This window comes from Hipposideros armiger, unplaced genomic scaffold (genome assembly GCF_001890085.2).
Source record: "Hipposideros armiger isolate ML-2016 unplaced genomic scaffold, ASM189008v1 scaffold_164, whole genome shotgun sequence".
NCBI classification, from domain to species: Eukaryota; Metazoa; Chordata; class Mammalia; order Chiroptera; family Hipposideridae; genus Hipposideros; species Hipposideros armiger.
This window is the reverse complement of record NW_017731514.1, coordinates 1,485,222-1,510,439: the sequence shown is the minus strand read 5'-3', so window position 1 is coordinate 1,510,439 and position 25,218 is coordinate 1,485,222. Positions and strand designations below refer to the sequence as shown.

The following is a 25,218-nucleotide window of genomic DNA, read 5'->3' as shown; positions in this document are numbered from 1 at the left end:
GGGCCCGAGCGCTGGGAGGAGGTCCCAGACAAGGCCTCAGGCTCCTGTGCACGTGGCCAAGAGGTGCCCAGCTCAGCTGGCCCCTCCTCGTGGGGCCCCTCCAGACCCCTGGCTGGGTGAGGGGCCTCCTTTGGTCCCCTGTTCCAGATCATTGTTTGAGGGCTGTTTGTGTCTCCTGATCTCCTGTCAGGCTGGGAGCACTTAGGGACTGCGGTAGTCCAGTTCTGTGTGTCCACGAGGTTGGCAAGCGCCAGCCTGCAGTTGTCTTTTGCAGGGGGCAGTGGGGTGACTTGGTGGGTTGGCCCATCTGGGGAAGGTGGTACCTTATCAGGGTCTGTGCCAGGCACCATGGGCATGGGGGCAGGGTACAGACCCGAGGGGTGCTCCCGGGTGCTGGGTCAGGCATGGATGGGTTCTTTTAACACCACGCTGAGATCATGGGGCCAGACCCATTGCAGTCGCCACCATGAGGGCCCAAGGTCTCCAGGAGAAACGTGGGTGAACATCTGGATGACAGTCGGCCCAAGGATGGACACCCAAAGTAAGGGCCACCCCGAATTGGAGGGGACGATGCACGGGAACACGGCGACTTCTGGTCTCTGGGATGGCCTCGGGGGCCAGGCCCCGGGTCACGCTAGGAGCTGCTGACTGGGGCCCATGTCACCTGCAAGGGGGCTGCCCCATGGGGGCCTCTCCACCAGGCTGGGGGCTAAGTGATGCCTCTGGGGCCTGGGGTCCCTGGCCCTGTGCTCAAAGGGGGCATGAGTGGGGCGGAGGGTGAGCTGGGGTCCAGGGTCCAAGACTGAACCCCCTGAAGGGCTTGAAGGCTGTTGGGATGGGTGGGCCAGGAGCGAAACGGGCAAGCCTGGTGACCCCCAATAGCCTGGACATGGCTCCCTGGTCAGGCCACACACACGTCCCCTCCCCCGGCAGATGCGCCCCCAGCGCTGATAACAAGTGCAAGCCCTCCATCCCAGCCCCTGGGCTTCTAGAATGAACAGGGCCAATTCCAGATTCTCGTCAGAACAGCTTTTATTGAGATCGAGTACGCGCTGCAGCCCCCCATCTGCGAGCGTGGGTCAGGCCCTCCTGTGGGGACGTGTCGCTGGGCTCCTCAGGGAAGGCAGTAGGTTGTATAGTTATCTTCTGAGGGGGCGACATCACTGCCCTGAAACCACACAACCTACTACCTCACCCCGTCGGCGCCCCGGGTGTGGAAGGGCCTGCCGTCCACGCCGCTGCCCCACGCCAGCCCCGGCCCCTGCCCAGTGGGCCATGGCCGCCAGAACTGCGCAGGGGGGCTGGGCAGGCGCAGGGCAGGACGGACGTGCAGGCAGAGCCTCGGTTTCCCCATGGACAGTGCAGCCCACACCATCTACCGGCCGCTGGCCGGGGGGCGGGGGCAGGGGAGAGGCGAGCTTGTGCCCGAGGACCGTGGTGTGCTCAGAAGATGCCCCTCTCATCCTGTTTGGGAAAGGCCAGCAACCAGGAAGGGAGCCTTGACTTCCCTCTGTCCTGGGCGGGCAGAGGTGCCGCCACTGACCGGAGGCCTGATGCTGGGCTGGGCAGGCTGGGGCAGACGTCGGGGGGTGTGCTGACCAAGGCAGGCCCCCTGGGTCTCCCTGGGGTGCTGCCCTGCAACCCCAGCCAAGTCTCTGCTGCCCCCTTCCTCCTCCTGGTGCCCAGTGCTGGCCACAGTGGTGCAAATCAGGGCATACTAGACTTGGGGCCGCCCTGGGCCTGACGTGGGGCAGGGAGCGGGGACAGGCTGCACAAACTGTCCCGTGGGTTCACCGGCTCTCAGTGCAGGGTCGGGAGAAGGAAGGTGAACTCTGAGCCTTAGCCTGCTCTGGACACTTGCCCAGTATCGCCTTTAATCCTCATTTGCCCCCATTTTATAGGTGAGGAAACTGAGTCCCAGAGAGGTCCGGGGACCTGCCCCAGGTGACACAGCAAGTGGAACCTAGGCCTTTCAGACTTACCACATGGCAGCCACTGTGCCCCACCCCGTGCCCCTCCCCAGCCAGGGTCCTGGATGCTGTCCACCGTCGCTATTACAGCCACTTCAGGAAAGACAGTAGATTGTATAGTTATCCCATAGCAGGGCAGAGCCCCAAACTATACAACCTACTACCTCACCCCAAAGGGCCGTCAGTCTTGGCACCAAGATGCACTCGCAGCCTCGGAGGCACCTCCTGGAGGGGGAGGAGGAGAGCTATGGGGCGTGGGCTGGGGGCCAGGCACACGGGTGCTGAGGGCACCTGGATTCTGGCCCCACAGTAGAGGAGGCCCCAGGAGAAAACCACCAACCAGAGGGAAAAAGGGAGGCGGGCAGAAGGGAGGGGAGACAGGAGACAACGTGCAGTGTGGCTTTTGGGACACTGATTCAGGCGACTGGACCACTCCCATCTGGACAGGAGTGGCCATAATTGCCCCATGGGACTTCTGCACTGGTGACACTGGGAGGAAGGCTGTCCCTCGCTGGAGGCCAATGTATCACAAAGGCACGGTGAGTGTGCACCTGGCCGCCTGCACCATCTGGCAGCACAGCCCACCCGGCGCCCTGCTGCCCCAACGTACCTGTGGCCTCAGGCCTGGTCCCTCCACCCACGGGACAGGCAGGCCTCCCACCCCACGAGCTCTGGTTGGTCTGAGCCCGCCATCCAGGGTGACCTAGCTGTCCCTACTTTGGGAAAGGCCCCAGGATATTGTTTTCCTTCCCAAAGGGAACCTGGCTCCCCAGGGGCAGCTGGGCCAGAACTACAGACCCTCGAGGGACACAGAGCGCAGTGCCCGTCCCTGAGGCAGGCTCACACCTCCGAGGGCACTGCTACCACCATGGCCACCACCTTCCTGGAGAAGCCTGGGGAAAAGCTAGGGAGGCGAGGACCACTGCCAACCTACCTTCAAGACGAGGAGGCTAATGCCCAAGGGTAGCACAACCTTCACAGGGTCACACAGCTGATGGGTGGCCGAGCAGAGGTTAGAACATTCCACTTTCTTCCTAGGGAAATGATGCCAGAGCTCTGAGCTCTCTTGATACCCCAAGCCTCTTCCGTGCCCCTTCCTAGCAGGCCGCCCCCTCCAGGCAGGCACCGGGCTGGCCTGTGCCATTTCATCCGCACAGGCCCGGTGAAGCTCAGATCACTGATTCCATTTTGCAGTGAGAAAACAGGCTCAGACTGGTGGGGTCCCTGGCCCCATGTAGGGATGGGGGGTAACGGTGACTCTGGGGCTCCCCCAGGCTTGGCCTCGCCCACTGCCACAGAAGGAAGTCTCGTGCCCAGTCCCAACAAGCAGGGCAGCTGCTGCTGCCTGAATGACCCCTGAGTGCCAGGCGCTGTGCCCTCTTCCCCCCGAGGGGCAGAAAGTCAGTCCGGGGACCCTTAGCCAGCAACCAGCGTGTCAGGGCCCATGCCTGGCACTGTCCACTCAGAGCAGTAAACTGAGGTGTAGTCACCTGGGGGACAGGAGTGCTCCAAAGCAGCCCAGCCCCCTGCCCAGGACCTGGCTGGCCTGTGCTCAAGGGCACCCCGTGTTCCCTCCAGACCCCAGAAGGAAATGTGCACGGGGGGGGGGTCCCGGGGTCCTGTCTGCCTGCCTCCATCTGGACTGCTCGCCTGGCACACAGGACTCCTCAGGCAAAGCCAGCCAGGCTCCAGGGCGGGGGCTGCGGGGAGAGTGGCCAGGGTCTTCCTCTGACCCTCCACAATGGTGAATGGTCCCAGCAGGAAGGTTCTGGCTCGTTTGTTGAGGGCGTCCAGCACTGCCCAGCTGCCCTGGGGATGACTGGCTGCTGTGAGCCTCATCATCAGGGAGGAAACTGGGGCCAAGGACCCAGCCCAGGGCTCACCCCAAAGTCTCAGAGCGACTCCAGGGGGCACCTTGAATGCACCCTCTGGGCTCCTGACTTAGTTTCCGAGACCCCAAGGCCCTCAGTCTACAGGGAGCACCTGGTTCTGACCGCTGGCCCTGGCAGGCTGAGGGTGGCATGGGACAGGCCAGCCCAGCAGGTGGAGCTGGCTGTGGCGCCAGGCTCGTGTCCTCACTGCACTTCTCTGGGCACGCCTCATCTCCTCACGGGCCTGATTTCGCCCCTGAGATGTGGGGGGGACGCAGCCACCCCAGGGCATCGGAGCAGCAGTCAGGCCATCCCGCCCAGCCGCCACCCTGTGCTTGCACCAGCTGCGCTCCCCTGGGACCGGCTTCAACCCCAGGAGGACCCAGGACGCAGCTGGGAGCCACTGACTGCACAGCGGGCCGCTCCCCGGGTTGGGCTCCATGGGGTGAAGAGCCGGGGAGACAGAGACACACCCCCTGGTCCACCCTGGCCATCTCCACAAGGCCCCTCCCCAGGCGCCCAGCCCGGCCTAGGAGAAACAGATGTGACAGCTCCCCTCGTTTGGCTTTTCTTCTTGTTCCAAGCCAGACTCACCCGTGTGGCATCTCGGGTCGGTGGCAGGCGGCCTGCGTGTATCACAGAGGCACGCGAGGGCTCCCTCAGGCACACCTGCCTGAGCGCCAGGATGGAGGAGGAGGGGCCGAGCGCTCCCACTCTGTAAGGAACCTTCAGGGACCAGCAGGTCGAAGGTTACGTCACAGGTGCACCGTGCGTAAATGAGCTGTGTCAGCTGGGGACAGGTGCTAGAGAGAGGCAGGAGGACCAGGAGAGACACAGCTTCAGCTGGAGGACACAGCTCGGGCCAAGGTTTGGAAGTGGGGCCATCAGGTCCCATCTATGGACGTCCATGCCTGACGGCTGGGCCTGGAGCGGAAGCGACACAGCTCTGACCACCTCCCCCGCCTCCCCCCATCATAAGGCAGAAGGTCTTCCATGGCTCCCCACTTCCCAGAGCAAGGCTGGTAGGAGGGGTGAGCAGTGGTGCCAGCTGTCACCCATGCCATCCTGTGAGTCAGCTGGGCATTCAGCAGGAGTGGGTGTGCCCCCACAATGGGACCAGGGATAGGAGACCAGCCAGCCTGTCTCCTGCAGGGTGACTGAGGCCATGGACTCCTGTGGGCTCAGGCTGGGCTGGGAAGTGTGGCAGGTGGTGAGGTGCCCAGCTCACCGTGACGAGGGCCAGCCTTGGACAGGAACTTCCATCTTAGCGCTGCTTCCCGACCTGTTTGGGTTTCAGAAAAAAGTGAAAAACATCAGGCTTGCAAGAGACCAGCCACGCGAGCGCTCTGCTCTGTGCTTCCTCCCTGTACCTGCCCTGCCACCTCCCACGGGTCCTGCATTTCAGCCCAGCCTGTCTTACCAAGGCCTGGCGTCTGGGCACACACCCCATCCAAGGGCCTAGGGAACGGCCTCTGTGGCCACCCTGCGCTGGACGATGCCAAGTCAGAGATGACCAAGACCCAGGCCTGGTCCTTGAATGGGCAGGGCCGCCAACATTTCCATGCTGGTGCCAGCGCCACGCCGGGCTTGTGCCGACGCTCTGGGGCCCGGAGAATCCAGGCGCTGCCCTCCTGTACGCCTGGCAGTGAGAGTGACCTGAGGGGAGGAGCTGAAACCCCACTTCACAGAGAGAGCTCCAGAGAGGCTGAGCGTCCTGGTCCCATGGTGACTGAGGCCCGGGTCCTCCCAAGGACAGAAACCCAGGGAAGGGGCTCTGGGACCGGCCACGGCCTCAGTCGAGCTTGGTCCATCGACTGCAGTCCCATCAGTTCCGGCCCATTTCTCCTGGGATGACACGAGGGGAAGCCAGCAAGGCCAGTCCCCGAGGGAAGGGACATCGGTGTGAGACAAGGACAGAGCCAGAGTGCTGACCAGCTGGAGGGCCCCTGAGGCTGGGTCCCAGACGATAGAATTGGGAGCCAGACCACTTGGGTCTGTCCAGTCCTGACTGGCGCCAACCACTGCGCCCCCACCTGGCCCTGGCTCCCCACTTCAGCCTCCCAGAGCGGAAAACACCCCAGGCAGCTTCCCTGACAGTCCTCGGCCTCACCGGGTGTGCCAGCCCTGCCCGCCTCCAGGCCTCTGCCCTGCCTGTCCTGTCGGGAGCACCTGCCCACAGGTTCCTGTTCTTCACCCACGAGAGTTCCACCCCCACAGGTGTCCCTCTCTGCTGCCCACCAGGGGCCTTGGGGGCCCCAAGGCGAATCCCAGCTCTGCCCAGCTTGGGGATCAGCCTGGAACTCCCAGGCCGGTAGCAAGTGGTGTGGCTGGTACGAGCGGCGCCCGTGACAGTGGTGGCAGTCCTCTCTCCACGGAGGACCTGGGGCGGCCCCTGCCCACTCACAGCCCACTTCCGGTCTCCCCAGGTAACCAGGAAGCAGATACCGTGACCCCCAGCAGGACCCCTACTCGGGCTTCGCTCCCACCAAGGGAGGGCTTGCACAGAACGCAGCACTCTCTTTAGCCAAAAACCTGGGGTTTGGGGTGGGGGGAGTAGGATTGACATTTCTGTGTCTGTGACTAGTTCATGGGGGAAAAGGCCCCAATTCTGTGTCAGGGGGACGACCTGCTGGGCCCACCTGCCCTATAGTCCTAGGAGTGACCAAGGGCCTCAGGCCTCGGGGAGGGCAGCAGAGACCTCCCCTTTTCTGGGGGGATGGCAGGGGTCCTGAGACAGATAAAAGGGACCGCCCAGCCAGCCTGGAGGCGAGCTGGTGGCAGGGTCAGGCATGCAACATGACGGGCCCCCAGCAGTGCTGCCAGGAGTGAGCAGTCAGCAGTCGCCCTGCCATCTGCCAGCTGCCACTGCCGGTCCTGCCCTGGTCCCGCAGTGTCTGCCCACAGGGCACTGGGCAGGCCAGGGTGGGAGGAGCCAGTCCCGAGGGGACAGGTGTACGGGAAGGAGGCCTTGATGGGCAGGTGGCCCTTTCAGAGCCAGGCGGATGTCTGGAGCGAACGAAGCAGGCAGACGGTGTCACCCCGAAGTCACCTCGGGCTTGGCTTGGGGCCACCTGGAGCTGGAGCCCCCCCACAGCTGCCCCCCCCATTGCCCCGATTAGGTTTCTCCCCATAAAGCAGCCAGTGTTTCTGCTCAGCAAGCCGTGCCAACAATGGAGTCTGGGAAAAACGTGGGGGTTGGCATCCGGGGGGCGGGTCTCCCCACAAACACGGCTGCGAAGTTAACAAGATGTGCACACTGGACAGCGTGTGATCGACGGGCCAGGACAGGGCGGTGCTCCCAGTGCACGCAGGGCAGGGCCAGTACGCAGGGAGGCCAGACAGGCACCCAATTTATGGGGTGCCAAAACTCAGCATTGAGACAAGTAATTTAGTGTGTGAGATTAAAAAAATAAATTAATGCGAATGATATAAAAACATCAAACTTCAAGACAGGACGGATCAGGGCTACTTACTTTTCCTGTCACCTCAGGATCCAACAGGCGGCAGAGTGCAGGACCCAGCGGCCTCACCGCCCCCAAGACCACGACTTGAGGGCACAGGGGCAAAGCCAGAACCAGAACCTGGATTTCTCTGATGCCAGGTTCTTCGCGGGGCCCTGCACACCTCCAGGCCACGACGGCAGGGAAGCAGTTAGTGCGTTCCGACAGGAGCCCCTAACCCCTGCCCGGGGCCCAGCCCTGTGGGTTAGGGACAGACCCAGGCCCTCCTTCCTTCTCAGGGCCCCAAGGTGACCTCTTGTTGGCAGCTCCCTGGAGACAGACGCCCACGTGCTCCGAGTCGGGGTCTCCCAACGTCGGGAGTCTATGCTTCACCCTGGCTCCCTGCTTTCCCATCTCAGAGACCTCCAAGCTCTTGGGTGGAAGGTGGCAGGTGTGGGGGCATGTCTGCTCCCCGGGGCAGGCGCCCCTTTGCCAGAGCAGGGCCAGGTACACAGTGGACGCCGGCGTCACTGCCCTCAGGGGCGCGAGTTTGGAAGTTCACAAGGGTAGCATCTGAGAGGAGCTGGGGGCCCTAGCAGCCCAGGCCTGAAGACACACCTGTGTCCGTGGGGGACACGGACACGGGGAGAGGGGGGTGGCTGGCTCTGGGGACTGCCAGGCCATGGTTCTGACCTCTGCTCTGGCCAACCAGCAATGGGCCTTGGGCAAGTTATTCAGACCCTTGGCCTCAGCTGCCTACTCTGCAAAGTGGGGCCTGGGCTGTCAGGGAGGACCTGAGGGTGCCGTCTGTGCCCGGGGAGGAGCACCAGCAGAGGAAGCTTTCTTCACACCCCAGGGCTAAGTTCGTGGTTTGCTTGGCGTCCAAAGGGAAAGGCAAGAACGCAGAGCCCTCTCTAATCCTGTGGGCGGCTCCGGCTGGCGTTTAACCATTAAGCAATAGTTTTAACCTCAAAGGCGTGTATTTATCTGAAAATATTCTCGATTCAAGCCGCAGTCTCGGTCACAAGGCAAGGGTTTGGCGGGGGGTGGGGGGACATCATCATTAAAAATGCTGCGTGAAACTCCATCGTCACAGCCGACCTGAACACAGCTCCCTCTGGGGATGCACATTTCTGCCATGAAAGCCGGGTGCTCCTTGTGCCCAGGAGGCTCTGGGCTTGGCCTGGCATGTGAGACACCGGGTGCTGGACTGTGCGTCCCACAGTCTTTGGGGGTGGGGAGAGCGTGAGCAAACCTCACTTCATGGCCACGGAATGTGCTCTCCGAGAACCACAAAAGGGGGGGGGGCTGGGGCCACCACCGGCACCTTCCCAGTCTGGAGGGCTTGGCTGGGCCACAGGTGCCTGCGAAAGGCAGCCTGGCTCTGCAGCCCTACTGTGCGCCCTGCCATCCGCGTGCTTTCTACCCACAGCCTCTCCCGGGCAGAGAGAGAGCAGGGTGCAGCTGCCCCCGTCAGCCAGGCGCCACCCCACGCTGCCAGGAACATGGTGTCAGTCCTTTCAAATGCACCCGCTTCTGTCCAGCGCCAGCCACTACTTCCCCACGTGGAGGTTGCTGTGAACTTTTTCCAGGAGCTGCCCTTTGAGGACCTCCCAGCGGGGTGCTGTAGGTGGGCATGCCACACCCATCTACCCAACTGAGGCTGGTGGAGGTCACTGTCCTGCAGTGCATGGCACAGTGTCGTCGACTCAGCACCACTCTCCAGCCCCTGGCTGCCAAGACATCGCAGACGTCCAGGTGCAACCTTGGCCGCTGAGGCTGCCACCGAAGCAAGCTGGCTCCCGCTGGGCACGCATCAGGAGCAGGACCTCAGCTGGCCCAGGGGCAGCTCTGCCAGACGGTGGCACCTGCCTCCTCCAGGAAGCCCCTGCCCGCTTCCTGAGGACACATGGTACCCACGTCCACACCAGAAGCCCGAGGCTCCCCAGCCAGGTCCAGGGCAGGCGAGGGGCCCGGTGGAGGGCGGAGGGTGCTGTGTCGTCCCCAGGGCGGCCGGAGACAGGCCCGGCCCTGTGCACAGTGTCCAGCGGGCCACCCCCACTCGGGCTGGCGTCACTGCGAGAGCTGTCCGCACCGGCCCGAGGCTGCCAAGGAGCATGGCTTTAATTACAGCTCCTCCGGGCTCTGGTCTGCAGCATCTCCGTCCGCTTGGCGCGAGGCCGGGCGGCGCTGAGTGAGGGGCCGGCGCTCCCGACCGTCCTGCCAGGATGTCGGCCGGTGCCAAGTCCAGGGCGGCCTGGCCAAGGCCGGGCGCGGGCGGGGCGGCGCTGGGCTCCGGCCAGGCCCCCAGGGCAGGCGGGTGCAGTGGTCTCCCTGCGGCCTCCCCCTCCGGCCTCCCTCCTGCCCGCCGCTGGCACAAAATGGCGGAGGGCTGTGGCGGCCATTTTGTGGAGGCCTCGGCGGACAAAGGAAGCCGGCAGCCCGAGGGGGATGCGCCCCGGAGCGGCAGCAACGTCCAGTCCGGAAGCGGACTCCTGCCTGCGCTGAGGCCTGGGGGCCTGGCCAGGGGGACAGGGGCAGGCAGGGCCCTTTCCGGAACCTCCCTCCTGCCCAAGCTCCCGGCCGCCCTGGGGTGCCAAAGGCCCGGGCACCCTCCTCGAGGGGCTCTGGGTGGTGCTGGGACCAGCGCTGCCCAGGGCAGTGGCCCCGCCGCTTTCCCAGTTTCCCACCTTACAGGGCAGTGACTGCCGGGCGGGGGGGACAGCAGGGGCCTCGGCCCCTTCTGGACGGAAGCCCCCACTTTGCCCCAGACCCGCAGAAGGTCGTCCTCGTTGGCCTGAGGGTGGAGCAGCCTCCAGCCAGGCGGCCTGAGAGGCTGACTTGCACTCTCGGGATGGCCCAGCACACGCCACCCCCGTGGTCCAGGTAGCTCCTTCCTGCCCAATGCCAGCGGGCACCAGGAGGACCTGCTGCAGGAGGCTCTGCCACACGCCCCTCGACCTCCTGTAGCTCCGGCCCCACAGGCTGGCCACACCAACACCGGCCGGCTCTTGAAGCGCGTGGCTCCTACCCTATTTGGTGACCATCCGCCCCTCCTCCTGTCCCTCTCTGGGGAGGCCTCTCCTGCCGCCTCTGGACAAGAGGCACAGGCCCTGCTGCCCCAGCAAACACCCGCTGGACCGGAAGCCTCTGCAGAGCAGAGCCTGGCAGACAGCGGGCACACAGTGAGTGCCTGGGTCTTCCTAACTGTGCCCTGCCCGCCACTTCCACACGTCTTTACTAAATCTCATTCTGGGGGCTGAGGGTCGCCAGCCACCATTTCCAACCCGGTGCCGAGCCCCATCCCACCTCACAGACAGGTCGGCTGAGGCCCAGCGGTCACCGTGCACCAGCCCTGGCTGCGAAGGCAGCAGGAGCCCTGAAGGGCACTGGGTCACCTGGGGTACCACCTGGGCCTCGCGCTCTGGTGGGGACAGGCCATCCAGAGCCTGTGTCATGAACCAAGAATGGAATTAGGAGAGAGGCCTCCGGCCTTTTCTGCAGGTGGGAGCTTCCCTGGAGACAGCACGGCATGGAGAGCAGGTGCCACTGTCCCCGTCACTTGTGTAACCACAGTTGTCCTGACAATTCCCCAGGCGTGAACAAACAGCAGTCCTCACCAAGGACCCCTCCCGGGAGCAGCCTCTCCTTGGGAGTCTCCCACAGGGGGCCCACTGGGGAGGAGCACGCCTCACAGCTGCAGGGCCCTGGGTTCAAATCCCCGTTTGCTCAATATTGCTGTAAGCACGCGTACCACATCCTAGGCACACAGTCCTCATCAGAAACGGCGTGTGCAGACACCTTGACTGCCGGGTGGCTCAGTCAGTCCCCATTCAAACCTGATCTCCAGGGAAGGAACAAGCACAGAGAGGGTAAGTTACTTCCCTACAGTTACACAGCCAGGGTAGGCATCATCCCTCTCCCTAGTGTTTTGGGGATAAGGGAACAGACACCCAGAGATGTCTCGGTTTATCCACGATGTCACGCAGCCACTAGGAAGGGCCAGACCCCTCTATACCGGGAGACCCCAGCAAGCCCCACATCTGAGACCTTCCCTTTTCCTTCCTCAATGAGTCGCCAAGGCCTTCGGGCTCCCCAATCCCCCAGGGCTGGCCAGGCTGGGTGGGCACGGTGTTCTTGGAGCAGGGCAGTTCAGACCTGAGCCTGATGGAGCAGGGGTGTCAGGCCACTGGACAGGGTGCGAACCTGCTCTCTCTCTGCCTAGAGTTGGACACGGCTGAGCTTTCGGCTCAGGAATAACTGGGAAACAAGACCTCCAACCAGGGAAATGTCGGAGGCCAAGTGTCCGGCTGAGCCCAGGACAGGACACCCCGGGCAGCAGAGGCAGAAGCCCCAGGGCACCCTTCTAAAGAAGGCCTGAGCTGAAGGCCCTGTCCCCCCCCCCTTCACAGACCCCGCTCCCACCTGTCTCGGGGAGACCTGGCACCCTGGGGAGACCCCACACTCCTTTCTGGCAGGTTGGGGCCAGGCCCTTGCTCTACTGCTGGCCAGCTTGGTGGCCTGAGGCTGACCCCTTGGCCTCCCTGAGCCTCAGCCTCTGCAGGGGAGAGGCACTGAAAGACACCCACCCAGCAGGGCTGTCACGATGAGTGATGGCGTCCGGCTCAGGGCCTGGCACAGTAACAGGAAGTGTTCAACGAAAGTGAACTGAATTGAAAAGTCACTTCCTTCAGGTGACGCTTGCAGGGTAGGCCGTCCTTGCACCCTATCCTCAAAGGGTTTGCTTGTCACATCCCTCCTCATGGTTCAGGGTTAATCTGTCCCACTCAGAGAGCTGCTCAGAGCCAACAGCTAAGCGCTGGACGAAGCCCATGGTTCCGTAGTTTGTCAATATTTTCACTGGGACCAAAAGATCCAAAACAAGGTATTTTTAAGGCCTTAACTTTTTTTCTGTCTGGGTAAACAGAGGGTATCTGGATATTTGGTATTAGAACAAATTCCTGCCCCTCCTTGGCTGTGGGCGCCAGACACCGGTCAGCCTGGGAGCTGGCAGCCGTGGCTTGTCAGTGTGGCTCAGCTGTGGGGTGCCAGGCCCGATGCCCTAAGCCTCAGTTTCCCATGACCCCACATCCGCGCCAACTCCTGAAGGATAGGGCGGCCGCTCCACACAGGAACCCAGAGTGCCGGGGAGGATGGGCCGATGCCCGCAGAGACCAGCTGGCACTGGGTCTTGAGTGGGGCCACGGGGTTCCTGTCTGCCCTGAGTGTGGGTGAGGCCCCAGGGACTGGGAGGAGGCCGAGGGAGCCGCCCCGGCCGAGATCGCCCCCATCCTGGGCCGAGTCTGGAAGCACCACAGATTTCAAGGAGAGCAATTTCAATCAAAACCAAACCCTGCGGAGCGAGTCACTGTGCCCCTAAACCTTCAACATGCCCCCAGCCCAAGCTGGCACCCTGAAGAGCCTCCAATTAACCCAACGACCCTCCCGGGCCAGAGGCAAGGCCGGAGCTGGGTTACTCCTGCCCCCAGCCTCCATTTCTGGATGAACAGAGTAGACATGACAAGCCCACCTTGCTGGTGGCCCTGGGGCTGCATGAGGCTGTGTCACACGAAGGAGGGGTGGCTCTCCCTGCAAACCCTGCATATCATCAGCCACTGTGCATGGCCCCCATCACTGGCCAGGGAGCCTGCCTCCGCTGGGACCACCTCCTCCTGGGGAACACGCCCCCGTGGCCTCCTGCCTGTCAGGGTTTGCGGGTCAGGACCCAAGTATACATTCTGGCGACTCAGCCTGTGTGAGGGACACATCTCTCTAAGGGCCTGGGTTTCATTTGGACTCTGGAGGCCGCCCGTGCCAGGTTAGGGGGATGTCAGTGGGTGCCCAGGAAAGCAGCTGGACCAGCTGGCCTTGGGCAGAGCCCCGCAGGCCCCGTCGGACGCCTGGGGCGGCCGCACCCGCACACCGTCTCCTCAGCCGCAGCCCAGCAGTTTCCTGGTGGCCCCACTCTGTGCTCCTTTCTACCCAGGGCGCCGCCCAGCTTTCACTCAGCCTCTACTCTGTTCTTCCCCTTTCTCCATTATCGCCCCCCTCGACGTCCCCTGGGGACCCCTTTCTCCCCACTGGGGTCCCACCCCACCCTCGGGCACCGGTTGGTGCAGGCCCTGTGTGCAGACACAAAAGCCCCGTGGCAGTGTCTGCAGAGCCTGGACCGCAAGCTGGACCTCTGACCACGCAAGGCCCCGATGGCAGAGGGGTCCTGGGCCCAGGCGCAGCACCTGGGGTCCCTCTCCACACAGACCTGGGAGACGGGCCTGCCCCTGGCCATGGCAACACAGGGGAGGGGGCTGACATCTGTCTGGCCCCACAGACTCCCCAGGAGGCTTGAATCAGCCAAGTGGGCCTGACAGTCTGCTCTGTGGGTGTGGGAGAGCGGGGTTTGGGCAGGGGAGCCTGGGAACTATGGGCCCCCGTCCGGGCCACAAGGCAGCCATGATGGGGACTGGCAGGCCAGGACCTTCTCACCTGCTGAGAGCCCCTGAGCTCTGCTCGACTCTGAGACACCATGAACAGCCTGTGCTGACCCAAACCAGCCCTCGGCCCAGGCCCTCCCACCACGGACACGCCGAGATGGCTGGCTCCTTGCAGCAGGGAGCTGGAAAGGCGGTCCTGACTCTGGCTTCCTGGGGTGAGCCTCGGGCAAACCCCTGGCTGCTTGCAGACCCTGGTCCCTCGGCTGCAGAAAGAGGGGGGCACTGAGCCCACGCAAATGTGCGAGAAGTGCCTGCCCGCGCCTCGGTCCTCCAGAGGCCGTGGCGCCGTGCATGGGTGTGCACAGTGCGTGGTACCGGTGTGTGAGTGCCCCATTTCAGCCATGCCCAGCCTAGGGTGGTACCCGGAAGGAGTGGGTGGGTAGTCCCGACTTTCAACATTCAAAACACTGCACTGACCTGAGGGTGGTGCAGTCATCTAAGCTTCAGGCTTCACCTGGGGAATACGGTGGCCAGGAAGAAGGGGTGACACCTGAAAGGGAAGAGAGATGCTGGTTAAGTCTCAGGAAGGAGCCCTGGTGTGTGGGAGGTGCACGTCCCACATGAGTACTGTCAGCTCTGGCCCACTCTGCCTGTGAGGCCGGGCACAGCTCGGGGGCCACCCAGGGCCTCTCAGGAGACCCTGAGGCCAGGAAGCCACTGGGCCTATGTGACTTTGTGCCCAAAACACTGGGGCTGAAACACCCCTATTTTCTGGGGTCACCCCTCTCCAAAGGGCAGCAGCTGGCAGGTGTGGCTACAAGGATGTGGATTTGGGGGCCAGAGAGATGAAAGTTCAAAGTCAGGCTCGGCAGGCCTGATGGGTGCCTGGAGGCCCTCACTGCCCCTCTCTCAGCCTAGGTTTTTAGGGTTGGGGAGCATCACATGAAACTGTGAGCCGTTCACAATGATGAGAGGAACACAGCTGTGCGGAGGGAGATTCCTTCCTCTCTCCAGCCTCATCAGGGGCGTTGACACATCCCAGAGTATCAGCACCTGGTAGCTCTCTCTCAGCATCAGTGCTGAAGACAGCACTCCCTAAACATCACTTCCTGTGAGGGATATTCTTTCCCTCTTTGCTTTGGCTACTAGGAAGTTCAGAGCTGAATTTACAAGTCACCATGAGCAAGTGGGAGGCTTCTATGTGACACGGCTTCTTCTAGGCCTACCTTGGATTTTCCCTATGCCCCAATTTTCTCAGCTGCTTATTTTTATCCTTCTGCATCACCCATATTGCTCTAAACTGCTACACATATACACATATACATATGTACATATATGTACATTGTTTTTAACGTGGCAGGACATAAACAATACATAACACCTTGGTCCCCTCTCTGCCCCTGTGCTCGGTGAAGGCCATGTGTGTAGGTTTCATCTTTGCAAGTGGTGGGTTAGGACTGACCCCAGGCCAGACCCCCACTTCTTGGCCGGTTTGGGTTTCCCTCTTCTGCTCTTATTGGTGCCCGGGAGGGAGGCAGGAGGTTCAGATGCCCTTTTGCCAATGACCCAACAATCCCAGCGAGGGGCCGTGGCTTCCCCAAGACCACAGAGTGAAGGCCTGAGGAACCAGGAACCTGGGGTTTGATCCAGTCGCTGTGGTGTGGGCACGCCCACGAGCCCTCAGAGCGGGCAGTGGCTGTCCCCTGGCCAAGCATGGGTATCGAGGCACTATTCTAGGGGAAGAGAACCCAGACCTGGAGGCCTCAGAGTGTCACCTCTCCCCACTCGGCCCTCTCCAGCACTGTCCTTGCTGGCCAGGCCACCCACCCAAGGCTGTGAGGTTGACCACAGTAGGCCTAGGATCCTGAGGTGCTGAGGCCCTCCTGGCTGCCTCGGAGATGCTGCCAACAAAAGGCCTGGCTGCTCGGAGCTGAGGCTGCTCACCAGCTTCCATGCCGCATGGGCAGGACCAGCTCTGCCTCGACCCACCCTCTCATCTCAACACCCAGCACACGTCAACCCGACATGACAGATGGATGGAACTGGACCCGCTGAGCTGCAGCCGAGACAGGAAGCCAGGAGATGCCAGGGTGGGACACACACCTGGGCGGTTTTCTATCTTCCAGGGAATTATAAACCCCCTCCCCTTCTTGGGTGCCAACTGTGTCCTGCCCCCTGGGCCCTCTCACTGAAGCCACAGGCATTCCGGGGTTCACTGTGCTTCCCCAAAACTCTATGGGGAAAAATGCCCACCCTAGTCCTGTGGACAGGTAAACTGAGGCTCGGGGTACCGAAGGAGCTTGCTGAGTCATCAAGTGAGATGGCTCACAGGAGCTGTGGGGGGGCTGTGCATGCCTACCGCGTTGCACGGCTGCAGGGGGCAATGGCTCAGAGCTTACTCAGGACTCCAAGCCAATGACCCAGCGTCCAGACCCTCCCTGAGTCCATCTGCTTCCAGGATGTAAGTGAGCATCATCGGGCCATAGGACAGGTGGTGGGACCCAGTAGGAAGAGGGGCACACAGCAGGCCAGGGCATCCTTTGCTCTTTGCCCTCACTCTTGGAACGCCTGATATCTGGGACTTGGAAGGTGCAGACATGACTTTGGGTCCTCCCCGAATGAGCCACAGAGGACACACCCCAGGACCAACTGAGGAAAGGCCCAGGAGCCAGCATTCGGCCCAGGACAGCTCCTAGGCTGGGCCCCCCTGCTCCCGCTGAGCTCCGCGCCCAGGCTCACACCCAGGTGCACAGACGCGCAAAGCAGTAATAGCTCATTGTGATGACATGCTGCATGTCCCCACGAAGGTCCGACGCCACGGCTGGGAATTCTGCTGGGCCTTGGCCAGAACCTCAGATGCCGTGAGGAATCTAGGCCCCGTCCTTTATCAAACCTCTACCCAAGCTGAGCATGAGGAGGGTGACCAGGAGGAGGGCAGACGCCAGGCACCACGTCCCCAGGTGCTGGTCCCTTCCATGCCCTCCTCCCCGCGCCCTATGTGCTCACCCATGTTCCCAAGCATGCCCAGACAAGGGCGTATGTCTCCCATGGACCCCTGAAGCAAGAACTCAGCTGTCCCCGTCTTCTTAGGGATGCAACCATCCCTAGTCCCTGTCACCTAGTCCCCTTAGATGGACAGGCCGAGAGCTGAGAGCCACCCACCAGGCCAAGGAGTCACCCAGTCACCACATTAGCTCACAATTCCTCTCCTCACTGTCTCCAGCCCCCGCCACTCAGTTTCCTGGGACTCGTAAGGCCCTCAGAGACCGGAGGGGACCTGCTGGTGGCTTCCCAAGGATGTGCTTGGACCCCTGGCGCTGACGTGCTGGTCAAGCCTGCAGCAAGCCCCTTGAAGATGGAGCCAGGAACCTAGGAGCCCAAGGCGCCCTGTCTTCTCGCGGCATAGGCTCAGGACCCCTAGTCGCGCAGCTCTGGGCTCTATTCCTTCCTACCTGCCCCTTTCACTCGCTGCCTGGCACCTCTCTAAGCCTCTGTTTCCCCAGCTATAGGACAGGGCCTTGAGCATGTCACTGTCCTGTTTATTGGAAGGGAGCACCCCGAGAAGGGACTGCCCTGAGCTGCACAGCTCTTGCCTGGACGGCCAGGTCACCCTCCCCGCCTCTCCTACCAGTGGGATTGGCCAAATACACCCTCCTTGGGGCCCAGGGGTGCACTGGAGCTGGAGGACACCCCTGGGCCCACCTGCCTAAGGTTCACAAGATGCCCCCACCCCGTGGCCTAGTTAGGAAATCCCACCTGCTTGCTACGCCCTCACTGGCCACACCTGGGCTGACCCAAGAAAGGACCACAGACTGGAGCACAGGGAGCCAACAGAGCACGCACCCACTCTTCCCTCTGGACCGCAAGCACAGCTCAGCTCAGGCTCACAGCGGGGCACCGCCACGGGCAGCACACCGCTCTACCTCCCAACTCTGCGGCTAAGGTCCTGCTCTTTTGCAAATGGCCCTATTCAATGTAACGCTCGCTGATGTGAGAGTCAGAGTACAGGCTCCCAGGGTACGGGAGCTGGGGGAGGTGGGACAGGACAAGGCCACGCACGTTTCAGCAGTGAACAACCAGGAGGCGCTGAGCAGCCCCGCAGGCCACCCCACGCCCGCTCTGGACACATGAAGGGTGTGGAATTTCTATCCTGACGGGTGAATGGAGCTCCAGCTGCAGAGGCAGGTGTGGCTCTCGGGCCTTGGTTCAAACCCCAAGAGACACAGAAGCCACTCGTGGCCACAGCTGGAAAGCTCACTAGGACAGCCGCGAGGGGCCGTTCTGCGGCCAGGCGCCCCTCCGTCAGAGCGGCGTGCGCAGAACGCCTTCCTCCCTCCAGGGCACTCAGCTGCTCCCACGTCCTTTCACCCACTCTCCCAGTGGTGGCCACAGAGAAGCAAGGCCAGGTGACCGCTGGGGTCCCACACAGGGGAGGCCCCATCTGGCACACGGCACCCAGGCAACTTACTCTCTGTTTCCAGTCACTGCGTTCTGAGTTAGACAAACACTGTGTCACTTGCCCTCGGAGCCTAAAACTCTGAGCGTGCGTCACTGCCCCTGTGGGCTGCTGGAACCTCCCAAAGCCGGGTGAGGGGTGGCCAGGGCCCCTGCCTGTCTCAGGATCACTAGTGAACTCCAACTTGTTGTCCCTCTGGGGCACTAGCACCCCCAAGTTCCAGAAGCCACGAGGCAGGTTTGGGTGTGGGGTCTGCCAGACCTCGCTCCTGCCCACTGTATCCCTGCTCCCTAGAACTTTCCTGTGTCCACCTGTAGGGTGGCCCAGGGCTGCTGGGTTCCCATGTCAGCTCTGCCCCGTGACCCTGGACAAGCCCCCTCACCTGTCTGGGCCTCAGTCTCCACACCTGTGACACAGAGACAGTGATGCCACCTCCTCGGATTACGCGAAGATTAGAGACGATGCACGCCATGCCCGTGGGGCTCACTGGATGGCAGCACCCACCGCAGGCACCCCCAGAGCGCTTCGAGGACATGAGAGAACATACTCTGGGCCCTGGTACCTGGAGGAACTCCATCTCAGCCTCTAGTCTTACAACTGACCGACCGTTCTGGGCCTGGGGTTTGGGTGGACACAGCTGAGGGCATGCTTTGGGGCAGGAGGCTCTGAGCTCCCCACAGAACCCCGATGTTGGCCAAGCTGCAGGGCCAGAGCCACAGGCACACAGACCCCAGAAGGCTCAGCCCTGCCTTGTCCACACTTGTCTTCAGCATCAAACATGGCCCCCCTCCAAGGTCAACTGTAGGAGAAATATCCTCCCCGCAAGAGCCAGTGTCGATGAGCCGTGCTCCGAGCACACCCCCGAGTCATGGGGAATGGCCTGGGAAGGACCGAGACTGGCCCTGGGTCATGCCAGGCCGGACACCCAAGGTCGGGAGGGCCCAGGAGTCAGCCAGCAGGCTTGTGGGCGGCCATCTCCTCCGGCCTGAGTTTGCCAGACACACAAACCAGGGCTGTGTCCCCATTTCTGCCATTCCACTTGAGCCAAAATGACTGCAGTAGGGACTTGGGGAGGCAACAACTACCACGGCAGTGAGTGTGGTCAGGGTGCAGGTGAGCTCAAGTCCCCAAGGACACGGCATCTGGTGGCAGAGTTTCCAGTCCCGGAGAGGAGCCTGGGCTCCAGAGCCAAACAGGTCTCACAGACTCCTCCGGGCTGTGCGGCCTCCAGAAACTTGGCCTCTAGGAACCCCCGTTTTGTATCTTTAAAAGCAGCCATTTACACTCACTGTCCAAAGCTGACGTCGGAGATAATGAACAAACGTGAGGCCAGCACACAGTAGGTTCTCACACGAGGCAGCTGCTAGCCCCACGCTAACTGCCGAGTCAGTTCCAGAAAAGCAAGCCACTGCCAGACGCACGTCTGTTTGCACACCCACCTTGGGCTCGGCTAAGTCGGGTGTGTCACAAACAATGTCAGCAAAACAACGGGCCCCCGGTTCTGCCGCAACAACAAAACGGAGGAGTCCCATTTTCTTTTTCAGGTGTTATTTCCAGACATCAGACTTAACATGCGTGGAGACTTAAGGATGGGCTCTGGCCCAAAGCCACTGAGCTGCCACCATCACAGGCTGTGCCAGCCTCTCCCTGTGACTCAACGCCAGAGCGTCCCCCACCTTCCCACAGGTCACCTGTGCTCCTCAGAAGTAACCAAAATGTGCTCTGTCAATGGTGCGTCCCCACCCCATCATGACCTCCTGCACCCCTGACAAAGGTCTGTCTTTTTGGGGAGAACACACAGTGATAATCTGGGTGAGTCAGTTTCCCTCAGGCCACATGGTTGGTTTTGTAATTTAAACGATCTTTCCCCCGTTCTAAAAGGAATAGACTCTCATTAAACAAGGTTTTGGAAAACAGAGCAAAGGAGAAAGAGACGGCATTCACTTTTAATCCTCCTGAGCTGAGCCAGCTTGCAGCTGACTTCCCTCCCAGGAACCACCTCGACCTGTCCTAGAAGCTTCCCGTGCTGGTGTGTCACCCCAAGGGGTAACTGTCACACCTGCTTGGCCCCAGAAGGGGTGGCTGCTCCCGGTCTGTCACATTGTAACAAGCGTTGTTAGGATAAATATCTCTATCTCTATACATAAATCTTTCCCTTTCCCCTGGAAGACCCCCCAGAATGGGGTCAAAGCCCAGGAGGACTGCAGTCACATCCTGAGGTAGCCTCTCCAAGCCTGTCCCTCAGAACCTTCCAGGGACCCACCAAATATCAACGGTGGAGGTCAAAGAGATTATGGGACAGGTGGGGAAACTGAGGCTCAGAGCAGGGGAGGGAATGGCCCCAGATCTCATAGCAGGCCAATGACAGAACGGGGCCCCTGCCCACTGGTCAGGGGTGATCCCCCCAAGACACATTGTTTAAAAGGCCAAATGAAAGCTGCCTCAGACCCGGCTCAGCAGGACAAATATGTCAGGCCCTCAGAAGGGTGCTGGGTGCCCACACCCTTGTTCATCACAGACCCACGAAGGTGGACGATGGGCAGATGAGGGGTGCAGTGGGCCCCACGGAGGGGCTGGGCAGGCTGAAGGCCACTGTCAGGGAGGGGAGGTGAGAGGGCCCAGCGGTCGGACTCCCGTGAGCCGCTCCACGTGCGGGAAATCTGTGAATTGCAAATATCTGACCTAAATTAACAGAATGGGCCACATCTGATGGGCCAGTGGGTCCCCTGCCTTTCACACCTAGTGACCTGAGAAGAAAAGGCCCCACAGCCTTCGACGGTCAGAGCTCATCTTCCCGACTGAAATTCCAGCATGGCTTTCCTGAGCCCGGCGTTACCCCGCCGATGGACACCCTCCCTCCATGGCTGCAGGTGGCCAGGGCTCGGGTTGTCCACCGGGCGCCATCACACCATCTGTGATGAGGTGTGGTCTCACGGGCCCCTCAGATTAGTTCTAACAGGGACAGTGTTTGGTGCAGGCAGGAAAATAAACTGCTTGTTTCCCGGAGCATCGACTCAGGGCGATGGCAACTTTGGCGGCTTCTGCCATAGCACCAAGCACAGGGAGGCCCTTCTCAGCTGTATCTTCTCCCGTTTCAGCTGCTGGATTCTGTTTCGTTCATTCATGAAACGTTCCCCAAGAGCCTGCCCTGTGCCAGGCTGGTGACTTCGGCCTGTTCTGCCTGAGGCGCTCCATCTCCAGGGATAGATGCCTGCATGAATTCATCGCCGCAGCTCGGGGGTTACAGGCCTGCAGGACAGGGGGTGGGTGAAGAGCAGGGAGGGCTTCCAGGAGGAGGTGATGCTGCTCCATTGTCTGAAGAGCTGGAGGGTGGTGCTGTGGAGGGGGGCAGGACAGGCTGTCCGGGACCTCAGGGGTTCCATGAAGGGGAGACTGGACTTCAGCTGGGAGCTAGGTAGGAGTCCCGCAGGTTGGGAAGCAGAGAAAGGCCTGTGTTACAATCACACACCCCTGGGTGGGCACGATGGAGCGCAGGGCAGAGGGGCAGAGGTGTTGGGATGTGCTAAAAGGCAGCAGAGCTGGCAGGACACGGGGATGGTCTGGGTGTGGCCCACCTCCCTGCCTCCCCCACCAGCGGGTCTCCAGGGTGCAGGGGACTGAGATGCGAGGGGCGGTGGAGCCGGCCAGAGAAGCCTGCCTGCCTGCCATATATCACCGCGCCAGGCTGTGTAATTATCTGGGCACTTAAGCTCCTCTTTCTTCTCTTCCCCCTTTCCCTGGGGAAATTTCCTTCAATTCCTACATTATCCCAGTCTCCCCGCGTGTCTAAATCAACCTCAGCCGCTGCTGCCCGCTCCTCGGAGTGGACTCCCTCAGCCAGCTCTACTGGGGAGGGCGGGCTAGGGTGTGGGGAGGCGGTGGCTACCAGGATCAAAATGCCATCTCACCCATCCTTTGAAATGCAGTGGCAATGTCCCCAGTGTCGTTCAGCTGCTTCTCCAGCCCCTGGTATCTGTTGCAAACCCAGGGGGCCTGGAGCAGGGTGGCAGGTCCCACGATGAATGGGGGATGGACTTGGTCCCTTGGCCCAGAGGATTAAGAAGCAGCACCACCGAGGAAGAGGGAACCAGCAGGCGTTGCCCAAGGCCTTCCAGCAGTCCTTCCAGGTGACCTCGAGAAACGTCACGCTGTCCCCAGTTTCCCTGGGGCCTGGCGGGAAGAGCATGAGCCCCACCGTGGGCCTTTGGCAATCTGGGAGGTACAGCCTGCGCCATTTGTGATGAGGGAAGTGGGGCTGGCACAGCTCTGATGCCACCACCTACCACTTATCCAGTCCTGCCCCCACCTCCCATCTATTGTAGTTCCCACACTCACCTCAGAGGTAATAACCCCACTTTACAGGTGAGGACACTGAGGCCCAGAAGGAAAGCTACCTGCACAAACCACCATGCGAGTCACCCCCCGCTGCTGTGAACGCCTGCCACCTCCGACACTGTACCCCTTGTCTGTAAGTTGGTGTCCCCGGTGCACTGGCAGGGGCTCCCGAGAGGGAGCATCATGACATCTGTGACATTTCACAATAAGCAAGTGGGAGCTGAGTTTTCATGGGAGGAGTGAAACCATCCATTTGGCAGGTCGGGCAAAAAGTCCCCAAGGACCAGCGTCGTCACCCATCACTCCCGGGAAGCTCGCTTGCCGAGTCCCAAAAGGAGGAGGGAGAGCTGACACCTCCCCAGGACATCGGGCTGGGTCTGGGGGCTGCCTTGCTGCCTCAGACTAGCCCTGGGCGAGCTTTTCAAAGTCAGCAGGGCAGCAGTGCTTGCCCAGGCCTCTCGCCGGCCCCCCGGTCTCCCCGGGGGGTGAGCCAGCTGGGCTTTTTAAAAGCTAGGTCTCATTTTCTGCCCACACGTCTGACCTCCGGAAACCTCTCGGGTAGCTTTCCAGAGCCCTCTGGATTCCTTCACGGGCACGTTTCATGCCTCTGCTCACCACATTCACAGCCAGGTCACTGGGCACCCAACAGATGCCAAGCGGAGCCTGGCAGGCACAGACAGCTGCCCAGGCCTCTGGCTGCCCACAGCCGAGCCGGCCCTTCCCGTGCCGGGTGGGTCCGCAGACTCCAACTGGCTCTCGGCCTCACAAACAACCATCTCCGGTCAAATTCCATGACTCTTTCCCTTACAAAGAAACAAAACAAAACAAAACAAAAAAACCCTCTTTGAAAACAAGCAAAAATCCCAGAACTGAGAATCCAGACGAGCCGGCATCACTGCCGTTTCATTCTCCCCGTCTTTCTCTTTCTGTTATTGCAAGGAGGTGGAGAAACAGTTCAAACCTCTCATTTTACAGATGGATAAACTGAGGCCCAGAGAGAGGGAGGGGCTTATGCAGTGCCCGCCGTGACTCTCAGGCCCAGCCAGTATGGGAAACCGGGGCCCCTGACTGAGGTCCAACGTTCCATCCTCAGCAACTGCTGGTCCTGAGTGGGAAAGGCTGGGGTCTGAGCCTGTAGCCTGCCAAGGCCCACAGCAGTCACGGCCCTAGGGGACCTGGGCAGGGGACTGCAAGCCCCTCAGGCGCTTCCACTGAGGAATGCCAGCCAGGGTGGGAGGGCCCCGGCTGTTGGACCCCCTGGCACACAAGGCTGGTGCTCAGTAAACTTGTGAAGAAACCCCTGGGGGAACCTTGAACTCCAGGGGATGGGCTCAAGGAAAGCAGGCTGGCTCTAATGGAAACCAGTCAGCGGCCAAATGCAGCAGGAGGCCCCCCCCACGGTTTCCATGGGGACGGTGCTGGGAGGCGGAGCTATGGTGTGGCTGCAGCAGCAGATGTGGCCTGTGCAGGGCTGGCGTGGGGGGGCGGCGCTGCGCCTGGCAGCAGGGCCCTGCCTGGGACGTGGCAGGCCTGAGGCTGGACGCCAGAGCAAGCCTGTGGCCGCAGGTCCACCAACTCCAGAAAGTTCCCCGGATTCCCGGGGCCCTTGGACTAGCAGCACTGGGTGCTCCAGGTTACCTTTCTGCCTTCCCCCGGTTGGGCCCAGCCCCAGGCCCCGCGTTATCTCTGCGTGGATCTGGGCCTCCAGCTGAAGGCCCCGCCTCCACAAGGTCTGCCTGGACAGGGTCGCTGGACGGAGCAGCCAGTTTCCTCCTGTGCCCCAGCCAGCGCCGGCCGAGAGTGGGCTCCCAACCTCTCCAAAAGGTGTCCCGGAGAACCCAGTGAGCACTGAATGGCCCTGAGACGAGGGAACCCGTGGGATCAGGGACGTGAGTGCCACAGTGAGGTCTCACGGGTGACTGATGCGGACCCTGAGAACAGCTGGTTTCACATGAGCTGATCATGGCCGGACACGGCACCTCCGTTTTGCCCTCATCTGAGGGAGACCCCAGCCTTGAAGCAGCTGTCCGCAGGCATCGATGGCCCTTGGCTCCTGGCCCATCCACAGGCCCCTGAGATTAGTGTCTCCACGGAACAGGGTTCAGCAGCGTCCATCAGATGCTGAATGGTGCCTGCAATGAGCCCGACGTGAAGAACCTGCAAAACCCCAGGATCACCGTCTATACCACAGGCTCCCGGCACCATGGGAGGTTCTGGATTCGGCCCACAGAAGGGCCACCTTGAGAACGCTAACGACTGAAAAATCGTCTTGCCTGTTTTGGGTTTTTACAGCATCTCCCAAAAGTTTTTGTTCCCAGTGTGTGTGAATGACAAACTGTCCCCAGAGCTCTGAGACTACTTGGGCCTACAACTTCAGATATTTCCCTTGCTTTGGCCATGGGAACACTGAGCACAGGGATGACCGCATGGCCGTCACCGGCTGCCACAATGCACGCTCTCCACGGCCCAGCCAGCACACAAAGGCCTGGAGCCCTCACCCCAGCAGGGTACCTGCGGGCTCGTCAGCCCAGCCACAGAGCCCGGATCCTGGGATAACAACCACCCAGCCAGAGATGGGTCCTGGGGAACCCCGGAACCTGCACAACATGGCCCCCAGGAGGGGACTGATGGCGGGACATCCTGGCTTGCCCTTGGGGCAGAAGAACTCCAGGCCAGAGGACTGGGAGTCCTCGTGCTGGGAGTCTGGGAAGAACC

General features: G+C 61.6%; 1 long non-coding RNA gene across 2 annotated transcripts in view; it reads right to left on the bottom strand.

Annotated features, from left to right (window-relative positions):
- Positions 1 to 1,018: 1,018 nt before the first annotated feature.
- The window catches only part of LOC109387631 (uncharacterized), a 41,117-nt gene continuing 16,917 nt past the window's right edge, over positions 1,019 to 25,218 (bottom strand). Inside the window, exons 2-5 of one of the 2 annotated variants that reach the window (XR_002125052.1) lie at positions 14,190 to 14,262; positions 5,070 to 5,123; positions 4,436 to 4,644; positions 1,019 to 3,004 (exon numbers count right to left, since the gene is read on the bottom strand). This is a non-coding gene — a long non-coding RNA (uncharacterized LOC109387631). The other variant, XR_002125051.1, reaches the window with a different exon arrangement.